At 39.8% G+C, this 18938-nt stretch overlaps 1 long non-coding RNA gene across 1 annotated transcript; it reads left to right on the top strand.

Annotated features, from left to right (window-relative positions):
* The first annotated feature begins 455 nt into the window (after positions 1 to 455).
* On the top strand, positions 456 to 16554 carry LOC141572395 (uncharacterized). The gene is made up of 4 exons (XR_012497757.2): positions 456 to 582; positions 939 to 1062; positions 10816 to 10987; positions 16119 to 16554. It is a non-coding gene; the product is annotated as an uncharacterized LOC141572395 (long non-coding RNA).
* Positions 16555 to 18938: the final 2384 nt, after the last annotated feature.

Raw genomic sequence — 18938 nt, forward strand, 5'->3', positions numbered from 1 at the left:
ATATTTATGAGAGGGAAAGAAGAAACTGAAAAGTCCCCCATCATCTCAGCTAGTATGTATTTTCTTCAAGTCATTGATCTAATATGGTTTCAGTGGGTTTTATTCTTCCTCATAAGGTGATGAAAAATATATAAATATATAAAAAATGGAAATGAATAAATACAAATGTTATCCACACAGAATACAGGATGCATGCAATTTATTTTCCAGGAGCTAAACAATTAAATAATAAGATATAAAATCAGTAAACTTACTGTAAAATTGCACAGGAAAACATCTAGACTCTCAATGTACAAGAAAACAGTGTTACTTAGTATCTAAAGCCCTGAGACTAGCTGGTCTTTTTCAGAGACATATAGGGAAGCTTGTAGAGAAAGAGTCCTGGTCCATTTTCCAGTTTTTTTTTGGCACAAACAGCCCCTGGAAACCAGTCTAGTCCATCCATCCAGAGAACACAGAAATGAATTTGACCAGTGGCGACTGAGTTATTCCTAGCCACTGATCAAACACTCTCAGGGTGTGTTCCCATATCGACAACAGAAGAGAGAAAGAAGAGTGTGTGCAGTTTTCCTAAAGCCACTGGTAGGAAATATGTGTGTTCTTTATTACCTATTCTGAATTCAAACTTTTCTATTTCCCAAGCCGCCAGGGCTGAGCACAGCCTCGTCACTGGAGGGAAAGGAAGCAAGCAGAGGCTCGCCTGAATCTCTACTAGGTTCTCATTTCAACATCCTGAGTGCGGCAGTCTCCTCCTTTGTTGAAACAATGCTAATCAGACTGGTTGGTTCTTACCAGCCCGCTCCTAAAGCCCTGCTTTGTGGCTTTTTGGAGAGGCCTAGAAGAGCGGGGAAGCAAAAAGGAGGCTGAGGAAGACTGACGTGTTACCATTCTGCCAAAAGCATCGAAAGGTATTGACGTTTTCTTTCTGAATTCCACAGGGACCCTTTCAATCCATGACTCCCTTCTAAGATGTGTCTTCACGTAGCAGAGCAGCTGAGTGGAGAGAAGGCTGTTCACTGTTTCAAGAACCTGGTTCTTCCACTGACTAGCTGAGGGATTTGGGTAAGTCATTATTTACTAGCTGAGGAATTTGAGTAAATAACATTTCTAGGCCAAATGCTTTACCTATAAAATTGAACTAACACAACATCCCCTTTATTGGGTTATTTGTAAAAATTAAATCCAACCATGTGAGAAAAAAATTGTAAGCTATCAAATGCTGTACAGATGTAATTTCTCCCCTTTTCTTTTTAAGGCAAATCCTGCTTCTAGATTCTGACAACTCCTATTTTCACTAAGGTGCTATGTCACCTTCACGGAGTGAATTTTATTCTCATGTACACAATGTCCAAGATTTTCTGTTGAAGAGCAACCTACCTGCTTGGCCATGTGTTAGAACTGAATTCCATGGAGAAAGAAAAAAGAATTTTCTCTTTGTAGTGAAAGAGTTTTTTGGTTATTTATTTTTTGAATGCTGATTGGAAATAAGGCCAAATCCAATATAAGTTTGAGCTTTTCTGCCCCAAAAGAATTTAGTGTGACATGTCCCTGATCCGAGAAACATTGATTGGGACGATGGGGCCTTTTCCTAGCTGGAGTTGGCAGGAGAGATGGGGCAGGAGGGAACCTGTTGTCATAGGCCCTATCTGCTTGTCCCCTTTGCTACCCGGCAAGGGAACAGAGCCAGGGGTAGCTGTTCTCCTCCTAACAATATTTTAACTGTTGTACGGTTGCCAGATACAGTACAGAATACCTAGTTAAATTTACATTTCAGATAAATAACGAATAAGTTTTTAGAATAAGTATGTCCCAGGTATTACTACATCTGGTAATCCTAAACTGTTGCCTGAAGTCAGCGGAATGATCGAATCTTAGATTTTTTTAAAGAAGAACCATAGAGTCCTCTAATTCAATCTCCTCATTTTATGTATGAGAAAAAGGAGGCCTGGAGGGATGAAGCTACACACCCTCCTAAACAGCGGCAGAGCCAGTCCTAGAGTCACCCCAAAGAGCTGACCTATAGCAATTTTGCAACCGTTTTTTGTTTTTTTTTTAAGTGATTGCACAGTACCCTCAATTTTTCTGAATATTTCTTCACATAATTCCAGGATACTACTGAGCTGAGATCAGTGGCTGCTCTTTTTACGCCAAAGCCTTGTGAGTTTGTGGCCAAGAGAAATAGAAAGCACTAACGGGTTAATTAATGACTATCTACGGCTACCTCTGCTGACCACAGGATGTAAGAACAGGAGGGGATTTTGGCAGAGGTCACTTATTTAACAGGATTTCCACCATGACTAACCTAAGATAATTAGGTCATCAAGCAAGGAAGGGGCAGATTAAAGAGGGGTAAATAAGGAGGCAGACCAGGACAAAACTTTTACCTCAGAACTCAAAACCGAAATATATATATATATATGGTTATGGACTCATCCTTTGACCTTTAGCCTTTGACTTTGACCTACCTACAGACCAAGGGTGCCCTTGCCTCATTCTTGTACATAGCTGGTGTACATGTGGGGGCATCCAGCCATCACAAAGCTCCATTTCTTCTCTAAGAAGATTTGGGACTGGAAACTGTTTGGAAGCAGATATATCGACCTCAAGGTCAAAGCATACAGAAAAAAATTGCGCAGCATAATTAAAGCTGGATTTGATAAAAGCTGGAACGCTTGCTGTGTTTTAGGTGGATATAGAGGGAAAGAGATAGACTCAAAGGTTTCATTTTCGTGAATATAAACCAGTACCTTTTTCCTTTTCTTTTCAAATATTTTCACCTTGTCCTCTGAGACACTTGATACACACAGAACATTATAAAAAGAATGCTAGGAGACAAGCTTCGTCTCATCGCTTTTCGCCCCACACTTCAGAGCATGCCAAAACACTCTGATGCTGAAACTGGCCAAGTCTCAATGCCTGCAAAGTGTTTGGGAACTATTTATTGTACCCTCTTCTGTGACTCGCCTTTAACAGCACACACGGCCCAGCGAGGGACTTTCCCCTTGGTGTTCAGCAGTTAGCACCGAATCTCCTTGGCAAGGCTCTCGGTGACTGCACAATCTCACACCTGCCACACTGGAAAGTTCTGGAAATCAGGACTCTGTGCCAGACATTCCTGTGGAGCACTTCACTTCATCCAGTTCCTCATTCTTCCGGCCATGAGACGAGTAACCGATTTCTTGAACTTAGTGAAACAGTTTGCAGTGACAGTATGCAAAGAGCATATCCAAGAACTGAAGGGAATGCCAAGGCCCTTGGGTCCTAAACTGGCTCTCTCGCAGCCTCTCTTATTGCCTCCCTTTTGTATCACGCCTCACACTTTCCAAAGCGCCCCCACATCTGTTCCTCCTTTGTTCTTTATGATGGCTCTGTGAGACTGAGTGGGCAGATTCAGACCAAGGAACATGTTTGGAGGATTTACCATGTGCCAGGTTTTCTGCTAGGCATTTTCCATGTATTTTTAATCTCATGTGTTCCTGCTGGCAATCCTGCTGTGTGGGTAAAGGGAAGGTAGCAACCGTACTGATGAAGGACTTAGGAGGATCAGAGAGCGGAATGCTCCAGAGCTAAAAAGTGACCCTTTTTCTGCCCTACATATAATCTGTTTTGAATTCTGTGCCTTGGTTAAAATTCTTTCATTAACTACAGTGAGCCCAAGAAACAGCCATCTATCCAAGTGAATACTATCTAACAGTAAAAACAATGACCAGTAATTACAGCCACGACTTGTTAGGTGTGCCCATTCATGGCTCTTTATCCCTGGACAAGGATCTAGCCTGTAGCCAGCCCTTCAGGTGGATAATATTACTACACATTGAAGTTGGAGTTGGAGGGCTAGGTGCTTGTTATATGCTCACGGAACACTCTCAATCAGCTCTGTCGTATTGGATTAGTGAAAAACCGCTAATTGTTAAAATTCTCTTTACTTGGTACTTTACAAAAGTAATACAAGGTAAGGTATAACCTATATTAATACTGCAGTAACCTATATTAATACTGCATTAGTATACACATTTCTCCTTGATCATATAACCACACAAGTTTATACATATATTTATGAGTTTGCTGGCTTGTGTGTCACTGAAAGAGAAACATGCCTTTTCATGTTTGTAAAATATTTGTTTCCTTTCTCCTTCTCCTTCTCTCATCACATGTCATATATATGGGATAATATTACACGAGAAATAAAAAATGCATAAAAATTCCCATGGAGTGACTATATCATAATTCCTCTTTTGATCTCTTTGTTTCCAAATCTTTGCTACTATGAGCAACACTGTAATAAATACTATTGAATGTGTAGGAAAGAAAAAGAGAAAATAAACCTTTCCTCTACCCTCAAGTTCAGTTCCAGGGGCCTGCGAATGAAACAAAGACGAATTAACAAGAGAAAAAGTATATTACACATGCACACCGAAGTTTCATGGTAAAGAATGGAAAATCCAAACAAGTGGTTAGGTCCCAGGGCTTACATACCATTTTAACAGAGGGTGATAAAGTGTGGAGAAGTGATAAGATAAAGGAAAAGGTATCTGGGTTTTTAGGGGTGGTAAATTGTAGAAAGCTAGGTATATAGGGGGGATTAATGGAGACAATGGTCATTTTAGTAATATTCATTTATGCAGACTCAAGTTAGTGTTGTCTCCAGTGATGAGTCACCTCTTCTTCCTGCTATGGGAGAGGGGAGGAAGGATACCTTTACAAAGGAAATTTAGGCCTTTCTATGACACAGAAAGGGGGAGGGCAGAGAAGACCTCCTATGAATCTTCCAGCTCAAAATAATCCTCATGCCAACGTGGCATATTTTGGGGGGCATATTCAGCTCTCCTTCATATGTATGTTATTAAATACTATTTCTGTGGGATAAACTCCTGCATTGCTGAGTTAAAGTATATGTATACTTTATTTTGTATACATGTAGCCAGATTACTTTCCTAAAAGGTGGTAACAATAATTCACATTTCAGCCAGCTTTGTGAATCCGAGAGCACCCACATCCTGGCTGGCGTTTGTGTTTGTTAGTTTATTTTGTCAATCTAGTGGGTGTAAAGTGGCACCTCTTTGTTATTTTAATTTGCATTTTCCCCTCCCTACTGGGGAGGTTAAACATCTTTTCATAGGTTTATTAGCCATTTGGATTTGCTTTTCTTTGGTTCCTATAATCGTTTACTTGTTTTCTGTCTCCCTGGAGGTAACTCCGCCAGAGCAGTTACCATGTATGTCTCGTTATCCTGCTGGTTATTTCTGGTTCCTGAGATAGTTGCTGGCCGAGCGTAAAGGCTCAGTAAAGAGTCATTTAACGAAGCAGTGAATATCCTTCAACCCAGCAATTCTCCTCTCAGGAGTTATATTAAAAAAATAATAATGGCTGTGAAAGGCTTTATCTATAAAAATATTCATTATAGGATTGCTTATAATTAGAAATAAAATCGGTAATGACATTTGAGACAGAAAGAAAATAATAATGACTACAACAACTAACTTTTCTTTAGTAGATACTACTAAGTAGTATGTTACAATGTTTTCCATAAAGTATTCTGCTTAATTCTCACTTTGTATTAAGTTTAAAAAGGTGATTATAACACTGTATATACAATATAATCCTACTTGCTTTTTGTCAATGAAAAAAAACATCCAGCCTAAGAGAAAGCTTATAAGAGTTTATTTGAGCCAAACTGATGACAATTGCCAGGAAGCAAAGTCTCAACGGATTGAGAAAATGCTCCGCAAAATGGCCATTTTGCAACTTATTTTATACATTAGAATCAAAGGAGGAGGGTTACATGAAATCCATTGGTGGTAGGTTGAGGAGGTGGTAGAAAGCAAAGTGGGGAAATCTCTGGGATCGGATAAAAAGCAAAATGGAGAGACAGACACTTCTTTTACATAGGTGGGTAAAGGATAGTTAATAGCATTTTACAGCACATAAAGGTGGTATTTGGGGAACAAAATAACAATGACAGATTTTGTAGTTTCCTGCTCTGGTGTGGTGGGTTGTGCCCCCTGGGGGGTCCGAAAAAAGGGATTACTCTACATTGCAAAAGGTATGTTATCTTTGATGCAAAAAGACAACAGACAGGCTCACTTAAGGTAAAGATTGACCTTTGTCAAGGAAGCTACAGGCCAAGAATGTGACTTCCCTCCATGGCCCACCTTAGTTAGGAATTTTTATGTTCACACCATCCTATGGGTTATTTTCAGTCTCCTGAGCTTGTCAGGTTTAACATGTGGCCCCTTTTCCATCCACATTTCCCCCTTTTGGTCATAAGTCAATCTGAAGGATGCATTGATGACCAACCTTTTGGTTGGATAGCGTGGTGCCACAGTGCTAGGAAGACTCACTCCTAGGAAATCTTAGTGTTAGCATTTGTCATGCTGAATGTTGGACCATTCTGGGTAGGGCATGACCATAACCTTAGAAGGCAGTCAAGGCCGAATTATTTATTTAAAAGAAAAGGTGAGCAAATGGGAGGCAGTCAGATCCTATATGTCTTTGTTAAGTATATCCTGGATCTTTTTTTTTATCTTTGAGCTATCAAGATCTGAGTTTATTTTTCTGTCTGTCTTATGTTGTTTTTTTTGCATCTAGTATAACATGTACAAACTAGGACCAAGAGCAATAGTATTAAACCAGTAACACTGATTAGGAGCAGAAAGTGTCCAATATTAGACAAATATGAGTCTGAGGGGAGCAAACATCCTAGCCAACCAAAGAACTCTTTACATGCATTATCATAATTATTTATTAAACTAATAATATGTTTTCCTCCCTCATCTACTGCTATTTGTACCTTATGATAAGTTTGGCCAGATGAATGAAGACTCTCTATTACCTTATGATCTAGAAGTTCTAATTTTTCTTTTGGCCTACTAGTTTCCGTAGAAAGGACTTCATGGGGAGGATTAAGTTCAATTTCCCAATGCATTGGATTTTCGGTATCAATATTATCATGGGTTTTATTAACCTCAGGCCAAGTTAATTTGTATTATACTATATTCCTATAGTATTTCCTGTAAACCTGGTATCACTACAATAGAAATCAGTTAGCATGACAGAAGAATTTTCTAATCCTTCCCCCCAAAAATGTCCCCTCCCTATATACCATATATTGTTGTTTGTTGAGGTGGATACGATGTGCCAGGATTGGGTAAATTCAGAATTCCAGTTTGATTGGGGACATAACCATTTACATTTTTGATGTAATATGGCCTGTCTACTTTACATTGGAAACAATCAAGTGTCATCTATCAGTCTGATTTCTGTTAGTTGTATAACTGGGAACCGTAACTTTAAGGTTTAATAGGGGCTAAGGCTGTAAGAATATAATGGTGTAAATTATAATTACTACCTAAAAATTTCTAGAGGCCAGGAGGACAGTAAGAGTTTCATAAATAAATTTTCTGTGCCTCATCAGCCATTATAGAGGGTCATTTAAAAAAAAAAAAAAAAAAAAAAAAAAATATATATATATATATATATATATATATATATCCATCCACCTCAGCTTCTATATGAATTAATATAATTAGTAGTCTATGTTGAGTTAGGGGGTAAGCATAATTGGGTTCTCATATAAAATTCCTTTCTTAATATTTCTTTTTCACTAACCTACAGCTTTACTCATCCTTCTCAGTTTGTCTCCTTTTCCCCATGCAGAAATAATCAACTTACTACGACAAACTACTTTCTTTTAACTTCTCTCAAAAATACACACATCCCTTTTCTGTCCACAACATGTATATAAAAACCAAATAAAATCCTACAATAAAGAATACATCTGATAAATACCCAATGAAACAGCTCACTGGCCATCTCATTTTTCCTAGATAACATATGTCCTGGGGCTTGTTTCCCCATGAATGAGGTACATTTGTCTCTTCAGTCTTTTAGGGTTGGCCCAAAGGGCCATTAATCATTCTGTCTGAAACTCAGAGAGAACCCTCTGGAAGCAGGGAGAGGTGTAACAAGCTCGTCCAGCCTTAGCAGCAGTGATGAAGGTGCCTAGCCACTAGGATGGAACCAGGCACAGACACAGAAGGAATGATGAAGAGGGTCATTTCTTGCCTCACTGGTTTGCACCAAGGTGAGGCCCCCACTCGCCCCACTCACACCCTCAGAGCAGTTCTTTCCCTGAATGTCGTATGACACAGAATGAGGTTTTTCTCTCAGTGGAAATCAAGACTAGAAACAAGAGAGCAGAGCTGAAATGCAGTACGGTAAGCAGTATAACATGAAAATAAAAATGATAATATAACACAGAGGAGGTTTCCCCTTAGCAACAAAAACACCTCCAAAACACACAAATCAATCAAAAATTAAAAAACCTACTCTGGTTCTCTCATGTGTTTCACCCCAAATCCACTTTCTGTGCAGCAGCAACCTCAGCAGAAGCTGCCACAAGCAACTCTCCCATCCCCTGCCTTCAGAAAACTCACGGGCTGATTCCATGTGTATGGATTTAAGCCATTTCTAAGGACCTTGTGGACATCAAGCAAAATGCAGGCCCAGTCCAGGGCGTCAAGGAAAGCTGTACTGAGACACAATGTGAATGCCACAAGGTCAATCCCTAAAGAATCAAAGCAAGAGTCTTAACATAAGTATGGAAACTGGTCAACTGTGTTGTCCTTCACAGAGCCTTGGTCAGGGAGGCTGCCATCCCTTCCTGCTGGGCACTTCTCTGACAGTTCACTGCCCGTGTGCCACTGGTCTCTTTGTGAATCAAGGGCAGGCATCAGTGAAAATCAGCTTGGGGGTTGGAGAGGTACTCATACATGTCCTTATTAATAGTATTAAAATAAATGCCCATTTCTCAAGAGACATGGGTCTGTCATAAACTAACGATAGTGCCCTGGCACAGGCAGTTACCTTCATTAAACCCAGGTTCTCACCTAGAGAAGGAGGGAGCAGAACCACCCTTTCTCCAGAAAGATCCCACTCGTTTTCCTGTGTGTTTATTTGTCTAAGCAAGCTGGCCCCTGTCCTCCCACACCTGACCCTAGAGTGGGGCTCACAGGCCTCTTCCTGAGTCCGGGCACAACATGAAGGAGACGTCATAAAGGGACGAGCGCCAGGAGTCAGTACTGGCTGAGGAGGCAGGAGGTGGGCCCAAAAGCAGCCAGCCAGCCCTGGAAAGTCTCCCTATACGTCCAGTCGTGGGGATATTTGTCAAAGCAGCTGCACCCAGCATATACACCATCCCTCAGTTGTTCTTGATGAAAACAGATGTTATGCAGAGCCAGTATGAGCTGATGATTCCATTTTCAGAAGCTTGGGAGCCCGGTGAATTCCCACTGGCAGCTTGAAATCAGCCAGAGTACTAAACCAAGGAGTCAGAGGACTCTCTTTTGGTTTGTTTGAAACCTGGTTGTTCAACCACAGCACACCATTTCTGGGGCCCCACCGGCAGTGAGTCCAGTGTGTTTGACCAGGGTGAGGCCTGGGTTCCCCTCCCAGCTTTCCTAGAAAACACTGGGAGAGCTCCTTCACCAGCCTGTGCCTCTGCTTCCTGTTGGATGTCATTATTCAAGCAGGATAATGATAGAAACTCTAAGAGGACTAAATGAGTTAATTTATTTAAAAAGCTAAGAATTGTGCCTGGCACAACGTAAGTAGTATCCATCATCACCCTCTTTTAATACCCGAGGGCACAGAATACATTGAGAAGTACTGATAAAAAATAAATAAATAAGAAAAGCCCCAAACACTGACTGCTTATCAAACGTGGCTGGCTGTTCTAAGACATGTAGGTGCTAGCACTTTTCAAGGTGAGGTAAGAAAACGAGCAGAAACACAAAAACAAGGACTCACCAAATGGGTTAAGAGAGAGAAGAGGTAAGTGTAAAACTACACGACGAATATAGTGGCTTTATTAGTTGATTTCTTCGCCAACATACATCAGTAGGAATGGAAAGATGGGAAATCTTGGTAAGCTAACAGACTTTTAAAGTCCACCCGAGAAGCCAAATTCCTTCATAGCAATTATTTGGATGATGTTTTTGCTGTGTTTAGAAAAGTCTCCAAGAGCATTTAATTTGCAGATGCAGAAACCTCTGTAATTTCTCATCATTTGCACAAGCCGCTGCTGGAACCAAGTACTACTGTGAGGTAAGGAGCTATCAGTAAATATCCGGCTTCTCTTACCACATGAGGACAGCTCTATTTTGTCCAAGGCTTCACTCACACAGGCAGTCCCAGGCAAATATTCTCAGTTGGATTTCTGTTTCCCGCTTTACTTCCTAGTGCACTCGGCCCCCTGCCTTCTTTTGGACTTCATCATTTTAGGGACAGACTTTGCCAAAAGCTCATTCGTCTCAGGAAGAAAATAAAAATAGATGCACTTCAAAAATGATCCAAGTGTTGCTATGTTTCTGATTTTTGAATCCCCCCAGCCATTTTGTAGGAAATTCCTGCAGCTTGAAATAATCACCTGAATCTCCTGAGAGGCTTTAAATCATGTTAGACAATTAAACAGATTCCTGGCATAATTAAGGCCAGCTGTGTGTGTGGGTAGCATGTAAGCACCCAGTGAAGCCAGAGGTAGTCATCAAAGGTCATGGGGCAGGTGCAAGCGGCATCTTCCCCCCCCCCCCCATCCCCTGTCTCTGAGAAGAGACCACACCTCCATGTTGCTTTGATATCCCCGTGACTTCTTGTCAGCATGATGCTTCAGGCACAGTTTTGTTGAGAAATGCCTTTTGTGCTGACAGGACCACGTGGGCTTTGACCTCAACCTTGTTTTCTCCTCTTTAATATATTAGAAGAAAACAGAGCTAGAGGACCTTACTCCAAAGCATACACTTTCTTTTCCATGATTAGCTATAGTATGGCGTGTGCCTGAGAACTCAGACAGGGGTGCTACTATAATGGGACAATCCTGGCAACAAGGACCATAAAGGAGTGTTTGGCCCTGAGCGTCCACATCTGTCTGGATAGCGTTCCTTTGACGCACTGAAAGGGTGACAAAAAAGAAGCATCATGATGCATGTAGGTAAGAAGAATCCTTTGGCCTCAAACACATATTGTGACTATAGCTCTGTGTCCCTGAAAAACACATGCATATAGAAGCAAAGGTAGACTTTGTATGCCAGTGTCAGATGGACAGAATGGAATGGTGGCAATGCAGACACCTTATACATTAACTTGTAAGTAGACTTGTTACAGAAAAGGATTTGGGCAGCTTGCAAAAATATGTAAAATCTAAGACAAGTTGTTTTGGGTTTTCTCTTAATCGTGGTAAAATACACATAACATAAATTTACCCTCTTAACCATTTTTAAACTCTGAAATTATGAACAACTCTCATTAACAAGTTTATTATTATTATTATTATTATTATTATTATTATTATTAGTTCCAGGTGTACAAAACAATGTAATAGTTAAACAAGTTGTTTTTAATAACAAGTTTGTGTATTACTTTGTGAAAATAAAAAGTACTTTAAAAATTAAGAACACTGAAGAAAGAAATTGAAGAGAACACAGATTAATGGAAGAATATACAGTGCTCATGAGTTGAAAGGATTAGTATCATTAAAATGTCCATACTACCTGAAGAAATCCACAGATTCAGTGCAATCCTTATGAAAATACCAATGACACTCTTCTCAGAACTAGAAAAAAAAATCCTAAAATTTCTATCAAACCATAAAAAACCACAAATAGCCAAAGCAATCTTGAGAAGGAAGAATAAAATTGGAGTTATCATACTCCCTGATTTTAAGTTATATTACAAAGCTATAATAATCAAAACAGCATGGTACAGGCACAAAATTAGACACACAGATCAATGAAAAAGAACAGAGAGCCCAGAAATAAATCTTTGGTTGTATGATCAATTAATCTATGACAAAGAAGGCAAGAATATACAATGGAGAAATGACAGTATCATCAATAAGTAGTGTTGGGAAAACTGAAGAAATACAAAAAAAAAAAAAAAAAAAAAAAGAAACTGGACCACTCTTTTACTCCATGTACAAAAATAAACTCAAAATGGATTAAAGACTTAAATGAAAGACTTGAAAATAAAACTCCTAGAAGAAAATACATGTAGTAAACTCTTTGACATCAGTCTTAGTAATATCTTTTTGGATATGTCCCCTCCAGCAAGGGAAACACAAGTAAAAATAAACAAATGGGATTACATCAAACTAAAACTAAGCATCGTCTGCATAGCAAAGCAAATCATCAACAAAATGAAGACAACTTACTGAATGGGAGAAAATATTCACAAATGATACATCCAATAAGGGGTTAATATCCAAATATATATATATATAAGGAACTCATACAACTAAATAACAACAACCAAAAAAAAAAAAATCTGATCAAAAAATGGACAAAGGACATGAGTAGACATTTCTCCAAAGAAGATATACAGATGGCCAACAGACATATGAAAAGATGCTCAATATCAGCAGGGAAATGTAAATCAAAACCACAATGAGATATTACCTCACACCTGTCAGAATGGCTATTATCAAAAAGTCAACAAATGACAACTGTTTGCAGGGATGTGAAGAAAGGGGAACCCTAGTGCACTGTTGGTAGGATTGTAACTTGGTTGGTGCAGCCACTATGAAAAACAGTATGAAGATTCCTGAAAAAATTAAAAATAGAACTACCACATGACCCAGCAATCCCACTTCTGGGTGTTTAGCCAAAGAAAACAAAAACACTAATTGAAAAAGATATATGAACCCTTATGTTTATTGCAGGATTACTTACAATGGAAGAAACCTAGGTGTTCATCAATAGATGAATGGATAGAGAAGATGTTTGTGATATATAGATATAGATATAGATAGATAGATATTACATATAATATCTATCTATTATTATCTATTATATATATAATAGATATATATTACATATATATGCCATAAAATGAATGAAATCTTGCCATTTGCAACAACATGGGTGGAACTAGAGAGTATTATGCTAAATGAAATAAGTCACACAGAAAAAAGAGAAAGACAAATACTGTATGACTTCATTTATATGTGGAATCTAAAAACAATAAACAGAACAAAACAAAAACAGACTAATAGTAACAGAGATCAAACCGATGGTTGTCAGAGGAGAGAGGAGTGGGGGGATGGGTGAAAAAAGTGAAGGGGAATATAGTCAATATTCTGATAACTTTGCATGGTGACAGACTTAGTGTGATGATTACATCATAAGGTATATAAATGTTGAATCAGTATATTGTACACCTGAAATTAATATAATATTGTATACCAACTATAGTTAGATTTAGCTGTACACCTGAAACTAATATGAAATAATATTGAATGTCAACTATAACTTAAAAAATAGTCATGGGATATATAGTACAACATAGGGAACATAGTCAATAATATTGTAATAACGATGTACAGTGTCAGCTAGGTAATACACTTATTAATTATTAAAAGGTTATCACTTTGTAAATTATATAAATGTCTAATCACTATGTTGTTTTGTACACCTGAAACTAATAAGAAAAAGTGAAAGAAAATGTAAAAAAGGAAAAAGAGATAAAAGAACGAAAAAAACAAAAATAAATAAAAATAGAATGTTCCATATTTTTTTTAAAAAAAGCAAAATCTAATGACCTTTGGTATTTATTCAGGAAAGCTTTTAATGTGGAAACATTTTGCCTACCAACCTGACAGTTCCTCGTAACGGAATAAAAAAGGCCAGTAAGGGAATTGGAACAAAATTACACGAGGGAAGGCAACAGTTGGAAGAAGTCTGCAACTTAAGCATGTAAAGTACATGTGATAAGGTCCAGTATGCTGCAAAAGCCGGGCCACAAATTTCACTGGAGGCCCTCCAGCAGCCGATGTGAAGAGAGAAAGATAAGTAGCTAAAGGAATCAAATGTAAATCCACTGTGGCTCTCTTGAGACCAGCCAGGAAATGAGTTTCAGGAAAGGCAGTGACTGAAGGGCGTTGGCAAGAAGCGTCTGTGAGATTAAGACAAAAAAAAGGCTGGAGGTGAATGGAAATGGGATGAACCTAGGGCAGGAACTGAGAGAGTCTAAATGAAACTAGAGGATCTTTCTAGAGTTTACAGGGGGAAGGAGAACATGCAATTCGCTTAACTCAGGCTGGGGGTGAAGGATGAAGACAGATCACAAGATCCTAATTACAAAATGCAGAGCAGCAAACAGAGAGCTAAGTCAGGAGAGAATGCTGTCTCAATGTGGAAATGTTCCTCTCTAAAAAGGACCTACTTTATACCCAAGGATCTATCTATACCCAAGCCCATGGGCGTAAGGAGAAAACTCACCTTAAAATCTATTTCTAAGCTAAGCACTTAGAATCTATATCCCAATGGATAAGTTATATTTCCCTACTCCTCACCCCATAATACACATTGCATGCTAAAGTTTTCCAAGATTATATCCTAGAGAGGAAAATCCTTTGGATGCCGGCACGAGAATCTACGGGAAGAAAATAGAGAATTTCTGCTAAATTTCAGGCATAAACAGAAATGAAAATCTGTCTCTTGGGACTGATGACATGGATGGTGTGGAAGAGAGTTTTCTCAGATTCTCGAAAGCTGCTTTTAGAATTATGGAAGAGAAACAGTCAAATGTAGATGTTTCTGACAGCATCTCACAGCTTTACTTGGAATAATTTTAGCAGTATTTTCTGAAATTTGGAGAGTTTTCAAGCATATTCTCTGGCTTTTCAAACAAAGCTCCATTCTGTATAACTAGAAAATCACTCATACTTTATAGAAAGGCTACCATTGCAGTTTGGCTGTAATAGGTGCTAGGGTGGGGTGGAAGGAGCCCTCGTAGGTTCCAGAATAAGTCCCATTATTTATTAACTATCAACACTGGGAAAATCACTTTAACACTCTGATCTTTAGTTTTCCATCTGTAACCTGAGGGTGATAATACTATCTTATGAAAACCATTGATGAAATGTACATCAAATAGGATGCAAGAAAGTGTTTAATTAATTAAAGAATGTAATATTGAACTTCTAGCAATATGGCAGATGAACCTGATGTGGCCTGGATTCCTTCAGTTACAAAGATACCCAAATATTGGATAAAATCTAACATTTAAAAATGTAGAGGGAGAGCTGAATTTCAAGGAAAATACAGGAAGCCATCAGGTGCCAGAAATGAAAGAAATCAAAGCCAGAGGAGTGAGTATGAGTGGATGAGAAGCAGCCCCCAGGATTTTCACTGGGTTTCCAAAGTTCCCAGATGCAGAGCAGTGAGTTTCTAGTGGCCCTGAGATAAGAAGTAGAGCCTTTACCTTTAGACAATGATGAGAAGATAACGTCCCATGAGAAGAGCTACCCCAGCGATTGGAAGGGGCTGTACTATTAGTCTGCTCAGGCTACCATAATGAAACACCACAGACTGGGTAGCTTAGAAGAAATTTATCTTCTCATAGATAGGCCTGGAGGCTGGACGTCCAAGATCAAGGTACCAGCAGATTTCGTTCCTCTCGAGGCCTCTCTTCCTGGTTTGCAGAGGCCACTGTCTCCCTGTGTTCTCACCCGCGTTTCCCTGGTGTCACTTCCTCTTCTTATAAGGACACCTGTGCTATGGGATCAGGACCCCCCCTTATGACCTCATTTAAGCTTAATCACCTCTTTAAAGGCCCTATATGTAAATACAATCGCATTCTAGGGGACTGGGTATTAGGTTTTTAACATAGAATTTGGGGAGATACAATTCAGTCCATAACAGGGGCTGACAAAACTCCACACAGGCTCAAAGCAGCAGTAAAAAAAAGCTTAAGAAAGCTTGCCATTTATCAGGGGCTTAGATGGGAAGGGGGAAAGACCACCAGTCCTATGGAAAATAAAACCCAAGCTTGTAATATATACAGGTGTGGGCTTTGAACCCATCTTGCCTGCATGGTGTGGGAGCTACTCACTGAGAAACTAATGTAAAATGCTGTTCCAGGGACACTGAAATGTCTAAAACCCCAATAGAAACTTAAAAAATCGGAGCAAAAATTTTCCAACTCAGTACATGTCATAGATTTTTTTTAAAATCGTGCTGAAAATTAATTTATTAAATAAAAAAGGAAATACGCGTACAAACTACAATGAGTGTCATCAAATGCAATATATCCTAATGGTTCTTAAAGTGTGTTTTCTATACCAGCAGGCCTCGCATCACCTGGGAACTTGTAGAATGCAAATTCTTGGTCTCCACCCAGACCTTCTGAATGAGGAACCCTGGGAGCGGAGCCCAAAAATCTGTGTTATAAAAAGCCCTCCATGCGATTCTGATGGCTGATGAAGTGTGAGAAGCTCTGCAATCGAGAATGAGCGTTCCAACAGCTGCAGAATATGACACTTCCAAGCAATAGCCTGTGCCCTCTCCCTAGAAGCCACTGGCTTACATTCATGCCATGGAACACATTATCCATTGCCTTTCTCTGTTGGCATACGTCCAAAGCCTGGGTCACTTCCCTTCATTCCTAAAAGACTTTCTCCCTAGCTCACTAACCCTCCCTGCTCTCTCCCCAGGGTTTAGCACATAATTGGTGCTCAGTATATTTTTACTGAATGAAAGAATAAACAAGAGCTTCATGTGCTATTGGGCTATGTTCTTTGAAAAAACCTGTAATCCTACATTTGATATTTAAGATAGGGGTGGTGGGCTGCTTTCTCCAACATGGCTAAATCTAGAAAGCATATCTATGAGGCAAAGAAAGCACCTTTGCAGAAGGATACTGTGTTAGTTTGCTAGCGCTGCCATAACAGTACCACAGACTAACTGGTTAAAATGACAGAAATGTATCGTTTCACCAATTTAGAGGCTGGGAGTCTGAGATCACGACGCAGGCAGGGTTGGTTCCCTCTGAAGGCTGTGAGAGAGAATCTGCTCCCTGCCTCTCCTAGTTCCTGGGACCTCAGGGCTCCTCACCTTGTGATAATGCCTTCACATCATCTTACCTCTGTCGGTACTTCTGTCTCTTCCCATGACATTCTTTCTATAAGGACACCATTCACAGAGACTCACCCTAATCCAGTATAATCGTATTATAACTCAACTGATACCTGCAATAGCTCTTTTTCCAAATAAGATTCCATTCCGAGGTATGTGGGGGTTAGGACTTCCACATATGAATTTAGGGGGGACAATACATTCAACCTATAACAAATACATTTAGCATAATACATTAAAAAAATGTAAGTTATATAAAATGTTAGAACACAAAACAATGTGGTATGTAACTTATGGATATCTAAATGTACAGTGAACGTATAAAAACATCTGTGGAAGGGAAAAGACCAACCTCAGCTTAGTGCCTCCCCCCAAGGAAGGAGACAAGGAGGAAATGGTACCAAGAAGGGATCTGGAAAGGGGATTCATCTGTATCTGTACCATTCAGTTCTTTTAATATATGAAGCAAATACAGCTTAATGTCAACATTTGTTAAATGTCCGTGGGTATTATTATTAACCTTTTTGCATGTTAGAACAAGCTATTTTGTTTGCATATGTGAGCAAGTAGCATTAGGAAGAAATGTTCCTTGCTATAATGAACACGACAGTAGGACAAGCCCAACTACCTGGCAATATGAACTTTGTGCAGGAGACGACATCAAGGAGTGGCAAGTGGTAGGTGGCTATCTGAAATGACAACTACAAGGGACTGAAACCAAGAGTCAGGCCAGACTGCAGGGGGATGGATGTGTCCCATGTCAGGCCACTCATCACAGGAGATGGGGGTCAGGCAGGTTAACACCGTCCAAATCCAGGGGACACTGCCAAGGTCAACAGGGAAGGCAAGGCTGCTGCAAAGGTATAGGTGAGATCCCGGTGAGCCAGGCCCCATTCTGAGGGACTGGAGGTCAGGTTCAGAAATGCAGTCCAAATAGACAAGCATCCAGAGTGCAACTTGCTCCAGGCACTAAGCTAAGCTAAGATTGGTGGCCAGACTAGGAATCCCATTCTGTCAAGAAGGACTGGTTGAGGAATTCTGCCTCAGAATCTTAGAGAGGAGGTTAGATTTCTACAACTTCATGACTGAAGCTTGGAAAGTGAACAATTGCAATAGAATACAGGCCCCAAACCACCCAGCACATGGATAGTTAGTTTTTTCACCCACCCCAGGGTAACTGCCAGGAGAAAACAGACAAGGGAAGAGATCAGGGTATGAGCCCTGACCCATCTCTGCATAGCGGGGAAGACTTCATGTTTGCCACGCTGGAACTAAGCACTTTACATGCATTATCTCATGTAATTCTCTCAATAACCGCATGAAGTTGGTACAATTATCCCCATTTACAGATGAAGATACTGAGGCTTAGAAAGGTGACATAAGTGGACAATGATACAAGACCAGTAGATGGCAAAATGGGGATCAATCCTAGCCTGTCTGATTCCAGAGCTCACAATCTCAGTCCCTGTGTTTTACGGCCTCCTTTCACTTACACCAAGAATACTTCCCTGAGTCTGTCTTACGGGCGGGAGATACGGCATTCAAAAGTCAGAAAAGGTCTCTGTCTCCATGGTGCTGATATTCTAGGAAGTAGCTCACCACCCCTATCTTAAATAGCAAATTTGGGATGAGACTTTTTTAGAACATGCCCCAATAACCTTAGCCCAACACTTTTTTTTAATGTGTGGGGGTGAGGGGTGGGAGAATGTTTCGGGAGAGGAAGTATAATCAAGAGATTGTACAGGCAGGAAACCCTTCTATATGGCAAGGCCAGACTCTCTAAAAGACACTTCTAATCGTTTTTGATGTGACAAACCTATAATGATGACCTTTGAGCTAAAAGGAAAAGAAGGAGGCTTGCCCCAGTGGAATGCCCACTGACAGGGCGACCCTGGTCCAGCCAACGTGCCCTGTGATTATTATTCTAGCCCGGGGAGAAAAAAGTCAATTCAAAAATTGCTTGTTCATGTCATGGTAAATCCTTAATGCTTGTAATGAAAATTCTTCTCCTTCATGAAATATTTTCTGTTT

Source organism: Rhinolophus sinicus, chromosome 14 (assembly GCF_057876585.1).
Source record: "Rhinolophus sinicus isolate RSI-liver-muscle chromosome 14, RSI-T2T, whole genome shotgun sequence".
NCBI classification, from domain to species: Eukaryota; Metazoa; Chordata; class Mammalia; order Chiroptera; family Rhinolophidae; genus Rhinolophus; species Rhinolophus sinicus.